Source organism: Olea europaea, chromosome 10 (assembly GCF_002742605.1).
Source record: "Olea europaea var. sylvestris chromosome 10, O_europaea_v1, whole genome shotgun sequence".
NCBI lineage: Eukaryota > Viridiplantae > Streptophyta > Magnoliopsida > Lamiales > Oleaceae > Olea > Olea europaea.
The window spans coordinates 28,661,951-28,672,366 of NC_036246.1; positions in this window are offsets into that span (position 1 = coordinate 28,661,951).

Genomic DNA, 10,416 nt, shown 5'->3' on the forward strand with positions numbered 1-10,416 from the left:
TGATTATTTCTTTCCTAATTGTTGATCACATTTATGCAATTTTCTCTTTTCAATTTATTGTTTTTCGCATTTAAAATTCATATTATCAACTATTAATTAATTAAAAATGAAATTTATAATTTTTGAATGAAAATATTGACAATGTTGTATAAGAACAAAATAGTAAATTGAAAATTTCTCATCTATCTCCACATTTTATTTTATATAAATTGTAATTATAATGTAATTATATAAGTAGATAAATGTTGATTTTAAGTGAAGCTCACGTATATAAATAATTAATAATATGATATCTATACATATACGTACAAAATAACATTATAATATATTAAAAGTGGCATTAATGATAGATTAATTAAAATTTAATTTCATGTAGTCTTCTAAGTATAGAGTTCATTTTTCATATTGGAGTACTCATAATTTTAGATTAATTAAATTAAGTTTAATCACTTAAATTCAAAGCTCGTCTACATATATAATCATATTAAAAATATAATAAATATTATTCTATATGATAATTAATCTACCATTATATTAATGCAACCTTTAATATATTTTATTATATAATTATAATAAAATTACGTCTATACGTGAGCTTAGTTTTTAAGTGGTACACTTAATTTAAATAATGTAATTTAAGTAATTAAACTTAATTTGATTAATGTAAAATTTTAAGTACTCCAACATAAAACAATAAGTATTACACTTAAATGGATATTAAATGAAGTAAAATTATATTAAATGGTACTATATTAAATATATAAGGGTAGTATTGACATATAACTAAAAATATAAGGGATTTTTATTAAGAGCATTAATTCAATTTATTCAATATGATATTGAAAATGGGTGTTGTTTAAAGAACTCAAATGATGGACATAAATTCTCAATTTGATATTAAAAAAATTATTTTAATTTGATTAATAGCATTAATTCAAAATGAAATTGAAAAACGGATGCTTAAGGTGCTCAAATGATGACCTTATATAACCAATTATAGAAATTTAAAAATATTTTTTAATTTAATTAATAGCATTACACTTAAATGGATATTAAATGGAACGAAATAATATTTAATGATACTGTATTAAATATATAAAGATAGAATTGATATATAACTAAATATGTAAGGGTTAAATTAATATTCAAAAATTTCTCCTCAATCCATACTTTTAATATATTGTAGATGATCTAAAACTGGTTATTGTTTTGAATTGAAAGAGACGTCTATGATACCCTTTTTTAGATGAAATTTTGTTTCTATTTCTACATTGGACAGAGTCGACTATTCTTGTTCATGTGGAAATAGCCAGTTTAGTATTTTTTTTTAATTTAAATGTCGTGGGTACTTGGTCTTTATCTGGTAATGATAACATGTATTTGCTTAATTCGGTTGCCTCTTAGAATGAAACATTGCATGTGAATTCACGAGATATTAAACGTAAATTGACAAATGAGGACTCTACTTCGTTATGGCACAAATTTTTAGTCACATCTCTCAAAATAGAATAAAAAAGTTTATATCAAAAGGAATATAAGAAGATTAAGTATTCAAACATCTTAAAACTAATTTATATGAATATTTATGGGTCATTCCCTTTGGTATGGTCAACGGCCATTTATTACAGTCATGTGCAATTTTTCTTGCTCTGGGTACTTGATATCATCCACAGGAAATCACAATTACTGGACATGTTAAATGTTCACAAGGGTGAGGTTGAAAATCAACTTAGTAAAAATATGTAACACGTCAGATTTGATCGGGGTGGTGAATAATATGACAAATATGATGAATCAGGAGAACAATATCAAGAGTTTTAATAAATTCCTAGAGGAATGTGAAATCGTCACATAGTATACCATGTCAGGGACCCCTAGAATGAATGGTGTTACTAAGAGACGAAAAAGTACTTAATGAAATGGTAAGGACTATGGGTAATCATTTTATCTTACCAGAATCTCTTTAGGAAGAAGCACTAAAGATTGTATCTTAAATTCTCAATAAAGTTTCAAGTAAAGCAATTGTTAAGGGATTACAAAATTTTAAAGATCCCACTGCGTCAATTTTTTGAAATGTAAAAAGTCCGATATCTCAAGGACAAATGTCATTAAGGTAATTCCCAATAACTTTTATAGTATTTCTCAAAAAAAATATAAGGATGGTATTAGATTGATGAAAGAAGATCTAATCAATCAACTTTCATCAAGCCATTCTCAAAAGTATATTGATGTAATGAATGAAGAGATAAAGTCTATGAAAGATAATGATGTTTGGGAACTCATCCTATTACCTGAAGGCGTGAGACCCATTGATTTTATTTAAAATCAAGAGGGATTCAAAGGGTGATATATAGAGATATAAGGCTCGTTTTGTTGCAAATGACATTACTTAAAGGAAAAGTATTGACTTTAAAGAGACTTTTCTCTCCAATTTCTACAAAAGATTCTTTTAGAACTATTATGACATTTGTGACATTTTTTGATCTTTAACTACGTCAAATGGTTTAAAAATTTAAAAAAAAAATTCATCTATGTTCTTAGGGAAGCTTTCCCTCGTTGATATCACAAATTTCACCAAATAATTATTTCGTTTGGTTTAAGGATGAATGCAGTTGACAGTTGTGTATATCACAAATTCAGTGGGAGTAAGAATATAGATTGTTATTATATATCGATGGCTTATTACTTGCCTACAATGATATATGCTTATTGCACGAAACCAAGAGATATCTATTCTGGAATTTTGAAATGAAAGATTTTGGTAATGTCTTTTTTATGCCTGGATATAGATACACTTGAATTATTCTCAAGGTATTTTTGGATTATCACTAAAGAGCTATATCTATATCATCCTTAAAGATTTGGGATACGAGAATGTTAACTAAGTGATACCGCTATTGTTAAGGAAAATAAGTTAGTCTCAATCAATGCCCTAAGAATTATTTTAAAGAAAAAGAAATACAGAAAATCCTTTGTACTTTAGTAGTTGTAAATTTTATGTATGCTTAGGTTTGCACACATCCTGATATAACATTCATTGTTGAAATGCTGGGTAGATACTTAAGTAACTATGGATTGGATATTTGAAAAGTAGCTAAGGGAGTTATTAGATATCTATAGAGAACTAAGGATTGCATAATCACATATAGGAAATTAGACAAATTGAAAATCATTGGATATTCTGATTATGATAATGGAATATGACTACATCATTTTATCATTGGGCTGTGTAGTATGGATGAAATTGAAAGACCTCTTAATTCATTCTGTGACAATAGCAGTCTTGTATTCCAATAGGAGCTCGACGATGTTAAAGTTTATAAACATTAAACTCCTAGTTGCGAAGGAAAGAATTTAGAGTGGTTGGATTTTTACAGAGCATATTAGGACAAACTCCATGATTCTGAATCCGGACTACTACCCAAGGTCTTTCATGGGCATATTGCTCATGTGGATGTTGAGTTTTTTGATGATATACCAGTTTAGTGGGAGTTTGCATTTGGATGTTGTCTATTTTAGATACATTTTTTAATTTATGAATATTCAAGTTATTTCATAAATAAAGTATTCGATTCAATTTTACTCTAATCAAAGCTTTTGGTAGAGCATAAGGTCGGACCAGTTGGAAATAGGCTTGTTTGGATCATATTTCGTGTATTTTCCATACTACACATCCATACTTGATATGCGTCATTTGATAGTGTTGATATACGTGATCATTGATGGGTTTAATTATGATACTTAGAGTGAAGATCACTTTGATCCTATATTGACATAATTAATGGATGATGTTGTTCTAAGATGCTATTGGTTATGATAGCAAAAATTTTGATATCATAAAGTATGGCACATTTATAAGGTAACATATGTGGCCTAAGTAAAAAATTGTTGGATTTCAATTTGTTATGTGGGCTTACATATGTAGTTTAAGTGTGTATTAAAGGCTATCTTAAAATTAAGTCCATTTAAAGTGATCTAATAAAAAATTAAAATTATGGACTTTGAACATCTAAATAAAGTGTGGGCCTAAATATATATAGAGACCGGATCCATTAGGGTTATATATGATGGGTTGAAATATATATGAAAATAGTAAATAGGATTATGATCCACAATTCATATTTGATTTTTATTTTATATGTCACCCATCAACATAAGAATATTGAGAGAACGCATATTGAAGATGAAAAATTCAAAACCCACAATCAAATCAATAATAAGAATAATGTATTAAATTAATCAAGATTATGAAGCAAGAAGCCAAAATCAAGAACAAGAATTGAAGAATTAAAAGAGGTAATATTCAAGATTAAAGATTAAAAAGTCAAACATAAAGAGATTGAAGTTGGTCTCCAAGATTCAAAATTTGAAATTAAGATCATGTAATAAAAAATCATTCCCAATGAATTAAGATATATCCCGCATTCAATAATTGTCTTGGTAATTTGACTGAAAGATCTTGACAGTAAAGTAATTAAATTTTCAATTTTTTGAGATTTAAAGTTCTATTAAAATCTAACAGAGTCTTTATTTTTATCTTAGAATTAGCCCACTTTGGGCTCTCTCTCTCTCTCTCTCTAAAGGGTTGGTCAAACCTCTGATAAGTTGTAAGTACTTTAGTATTTAGATGACACACAATTCACCAATAGTAGAACGCTACTAATTCTTTCAGCTTGAGAAATGAAATAAATAATAATAATAATAATAATAATAATAATAATAATAATAATAATAATAGTAGTAGTAGTAGTAGTTGTAAAAATTAATATAAATTTTTATTTTTACAATAGTCAAAGTACAATTAAGCCCTTGTTTGAGCTCCAGTTTTAAAAAATTCATTTTCAATTACAAATTTTACGATAAAATAATTTTACACGTAAATCGAAATTTTTTCTTATTTTTTGACCTATCATTCTTCAAAAACTTACTATTCAAATTTATATTTTTCTCCAAAATGGAGCTCAAATAAGGGCTAAATCTTCTCTTTTAAAAATATATAACTGTATGTTAGCATGTAGTATTTGGTAAGACTGGATTATAACAAAATTTTGGTTTTTTGAAATATGTTCAATAATATATATTTTACTTAACGAACAACATTTTTATTTAAAAAAACAATATCTCGACCAAAAAAATTGAAGCTAAAGATATTTATTTTATTGATGACAAAAGAATATACAAGTGACAAGGGGGAAATTAATGTAACTAACTTATCTCCCAAATGAATAACATAGATACAAGGGGAGATACGAGAGGGATAAAAGCATAAAAATGGAGTTATTTACTAACATACTTACGATCCAAATAGTTGTTTGCTAACGCGGACACTTCCACTTGTAAACTCTCACATCATTATTTGACCAACTTCTAAGTAAGCGATAAGATTTTTAACATGATTTGATTATGTGTATGGCAAAGACTTCAAGAAATTCTTGGGGTTAGGTGACCAAACATTCAAGTTAAGACTACGAGACATATCAACAACTTCATTTTAACCATTTTCTTTTCTGAAAAATAAAACTAAGTTGGTACGTCTTGTACGTTTGCTAATTCATAATCTATTGGAATTTTTGACCTTATCTTATATCTATTCAAACTCAAATTATTACATGGCAAACGTCACCATGGAAAATTTTCTATGATGACATTTAATTGAGGCATAGAGAAAAGTCCAAACTTTGTGCTTATTCTAATGCAAGGATCATTTCTTCAATCAACCAATGAGTTTAATATTCTCAAGGACTAAAATGCAATTTATCAAAAAGTTGCCTAAGACCGGAGAACGAACAAGCAGGAATGCTAAGCCTCAAATGGACATGAATAAAAGTCAATGGAATTCAAGATGATTGAAAATGACCAAAAAATTGCATGGGAGAAAAGTTCATGGACCAATTTGTACCAAAGCCACAAACAAGGTAGGGGCTTGGTTTTGCAGGTCGTGTAGGGATGGCAACGGGTGGGTTCGGGGTGGGGTGCCCCCAACCCCGTCTCGTCGCCCCGTCCATCGGCGGGGACGCGGCAATTTTTTGCCTCATTTAATTTTTTAATTTTTAATTTTTTTTATATTTTCAAAGTTTTGAGTTATGTTATTATTAGAGAATAAAATATAATTATATAAATTCAAAATGGATTTTTAATGGATGAATTGTCTAAAAATAAATTATTTTTAATAATTTTTTTCCTTTACGGGACGGGGCCTCCTCGCCCCCGCCCTCGCTAACCCGTTTGGGGCGGGGTGGATTTTTTTGCTATCACTAGTCAGGTGCACGCCTGGCCCTTACCATGGCTCGCCAGAGAGCCAATTGGCCCTTAGAGGTGCACGCCCTATGTTAATTCCGGGAAATAATTTTGTTTCATTTTCTTTGTTCGACAAGTGATTAATTGGTATCTTATAGACATTCAATATAATATAGAAGTTTATACTACATTCAAGAGTGGAATTTCATTCATGGGGTTGACTTTCAAGCGACGAATTAGAGTTTTTACGTTCATCTTTACATTCTTAGCCTTGGGTGATGTGGCTCTCTCTCTCTCTCTCTCTCTCTCTCTCTCTGTGTAATTTTTATATGATAATGCTAGGCTAAATGTTTAATGTATTAGATAAATGACAGAACCTATAGATTTATAGTTTTTAATTCAAAGACTTATTATTTTTTAGTTAATTTTCATGTTGTGATTGAATAATCATTAAGGATGTTTGTTTGAATGTTTGCGCACCATTGAACTACAATTAAACAAAATTATACCCAATAACAATGCCAAAAATTTGTTCGAACAAAATTCGGAAGTATACGAGATCGTTGACAAGTAACAATGTGATGATTTGATTTATCGTCCCAAAAGGAATAACTATTAATTATAGAGTACAAGTTTCTATCAAATTCGATCTACATGACGCACAATAGTTGGTTGTTTTTGTAATTAATCTATAGTAAACGGAAAACACTACAAAAGATTGTTCATTTCAAATAATTAGGTGAATGTATTGGATTTTAGAATCCTCTTATTGGTTTCTATTTCCAATTCTCGACTTATGTAAGTTAGCGTTATTCAAGTGTCTGTGCAATTGATAATTATTCAATACTTAATATTCTTTTTCAAAATAAATTAAACGTATCCTTATTACAACCCGATCCTATTTCTAGTTTGAATTCATATGCATAGCAAGCATATAATTACACGATTATCACACACGGTTGCACACACGCTAAGTATTATTTCTAATATCTAGTGCCCACATGTCAAATATGTAAAGTTCTATTTACTTTGAGTCTCTCAAAGCTGCGAGTAGGCAACAAGTTATCTAATTGGTAACTAAGCAATCAAATAACAAAATATTCATGCATACTTAATAAAAAACACAAGAAATAATTAAAATACGATAAGTTTTGCATTAGAAATATAACTCAAAAGGGTTTCATCATCCATCCAATAAACAAGAGAAGTTTAGCCTAATATATTTTTATCTAAATCACACAAGAAGTTAAGAAAATACATCATCCAATTCAAAGAATATACATAGAAGCTTGAGAAATCAATTTCTTGCACTTTTCCTATGATTTGCGCCTTGAATCTTCAATTTCTTGTATTAATTATCTCTAAAGCACTTGTTTGGCATCCTTTCAATGACAGAATATGTGATAATAATCTCCAAGTGCGTTTTGAATGGCTTTTTGTAGGTTAAAAATATGCAAAATATCATACCATAAAGAATCAAAGCAAGAAAAGGAAAAAAAAATCTTTCCCAACCAGAAAGTTATGTGTGAGCATGGTATAAATCATGCATAAGCATGTTTGAGCGTTTTTGGCTTTAGTCAGCCTACAAAGGGAACTCGCGTGGCTTCACATTTTGGGGCCATTTGTGCAAATTGTTCCTTGAACTTTTTCATGTATGCTTTTTTGGTACTTCATACTTTTTCATCTCGTTATCTTCTATCCTCTTCCAATTGCATCATAGCACTTTCGAATCTTCGTTGTTACGTCCAATCCATCTTCTGATTATATGCATTTCATTCCATAAACTTTGAATTTCTTGCAATTGAGTCCTTTTCAGTTTTTTTTTTCTTTTTGTGCCCTCTAATTCAATCATTTTCGTCGGTTTCTGCCTACCAAATACAACACACAAGAAATTAAGCCATAATTTATCAAAATAATCGATAAATACTCTAAAAAGCCTAAATAAGTTTACAAATTATTCTTATTAGTGTATCATCTGGTTGTTTGTGAAGTTGATATCTTGATATTTACTACTTTTTTTTTTTTTTATTAATAGAACCACCACTAGTGACAAGTATTATAAAATAGCAATTAAAATTAATACAAAATTTTAATTTGTTCTACTCATATTTCTCGTTATCAGACGTTGATCACTATAGCATCTCTATGATTTCTACTTAAAATTATTAGAATGCAGTGAATCATTTGCGCATCACCCTTCTCATTATCGTTCTTGAGACATCTAGATCAATGAACTATAGACTACTGTAGAAACTTTGACAGGATTCGACACTTGGAAGAAAACTATAAATTCCAAATTTTCCTTTGTATATAGAGAAAAAACTACCCCTCTTTTATGCGTGTCCACATCGTTTGGACCATCAAATTTTCACATATTTTGAAATATTTTCTTAAGTAAAAAATAACTGCGCCACCAGCATCATCTAAGGAGACCTTCAAGCCCGTCTATCAATGTAAAATTCACACCTGTGGTTCTTGTGGTATTACTAGAAGGAAAAGTAAAATAAAAAAATCGACCCTAATAAAGTATTGACAATCAAATAAATTGATATTGACACTTTCAAGTGCGATATAATCACAGAGTTGCACTGGAATTCACAAATTGAGCATTCACAAGCACGAACTAGTGGAAAAAATTCTTATGGAGACTAATTAATTAATTCATTTATGGTAATAAGAATCTAGGGTGTAAAAATTACGAGTCTTTAATTATGATGAATAGAATTGTGATTGCATTGAATTAACTCATTTCTTTATTTTAATCCTCTAGAAGTTACTTTAAGTTCATATTTTATCTAGGCATGGCATGAATTACGTCTATAAAGTTTAGCTTTTTCAACGCAATAAAGTTACGTAGTGTCTATTTATCTTTGATAAAGTGGTATTTTCCATTCCGCCCACTATCATCAACCAAGGAGAAAATATAGAATGAGCATGGAGTAATAATTTCATAAACTACTCTACCATAGTTTTTAGCAGATAACCCCAATTTTGGTTTAATAGTACATCCCAACAGGGGATGACCATACTTGTTCAATTTATCCCCCCAAAAGCATGTCTTTTTTTTTTTTTTTTAACCGACACATAAAGAAAATATTTTGTTGCAAATGAACAAGATATTGAGGAATTGTCCATACGTATAGTACTATAAAAGTATGCTTTCGTTACACCATCAATTTAATGTATTATTGGATGATCCACTCGTGATCTTATCTCGATGAAAACAACTAGCTTTATCGTTATTTGAATGGCAAATTTGTCATTTAATTGAATTAAAAATATTGAAAATTTTAAAGTTTTTAATTTTCAAAAAATAAAAATAAAAAATGAGCCAAATTAGTGAAATTGGAAGAAAGGAATGAAAAAGGGTAAAAATGAAGGATATCCAAAGTTTGAGGACCAATTTGTAAATATTCAATAGTTGACTAGGACTATAAAATGACGATTGAATATCACATATGATCAATTGGATGTAATTTAAAGTCAAAGGAGTGCATATAGCCTAAGTATTTTCCAAATCAATTTCCAGCAGAAAAAGTTATGTTATTGATTTTTAGCCTCAACTTGAAACCCATTTTTTGAATAACAAATGTTCAAATGGGATAAATTGTACTTAGAATAATTGTATCTCTTTGAGTTATCTTTTTAACTCACTTTGAATCACCCCAATCGATATTGAGATAGAAAGTTATGACCAAAATATCAAAGACTATTTACGGATGTCACGATTCAAACTAGAGTGATCGCGGGGGGCTATTTTGTGCGCGCGCGAGACCTTGTTTTCATAACTCGAGAGCCATTTAGCTCAATGGTGCGTGAGAGGTAGTTATAATTGTGTGCGTGCACGTGCTATTTTTACAAATGAATTAGCATTTTAGTTTCGCAATTCAAACTCTTTTCGAACCTAAATTGAATGCAATTTTAACCAATTTTCTGGCTCTTATAAATATAAATCAAAGGTTATACAGGAGGAGAACTCTCTTTTGTTTCTTCATACACAATAATAGTATCAAATTTATCAACAGCAGGAAGTCAAATCATTATTTTTAGAAAGCCATAACAAGAATAGAAGACATATTACATCAAGAAAATGAATAATTTAACTTTGGATTTGAAAATCAATATCTTTTATATTCTTTCATAATCCAAGTGATATTTTTCCATCATTCTTTTTTTTTT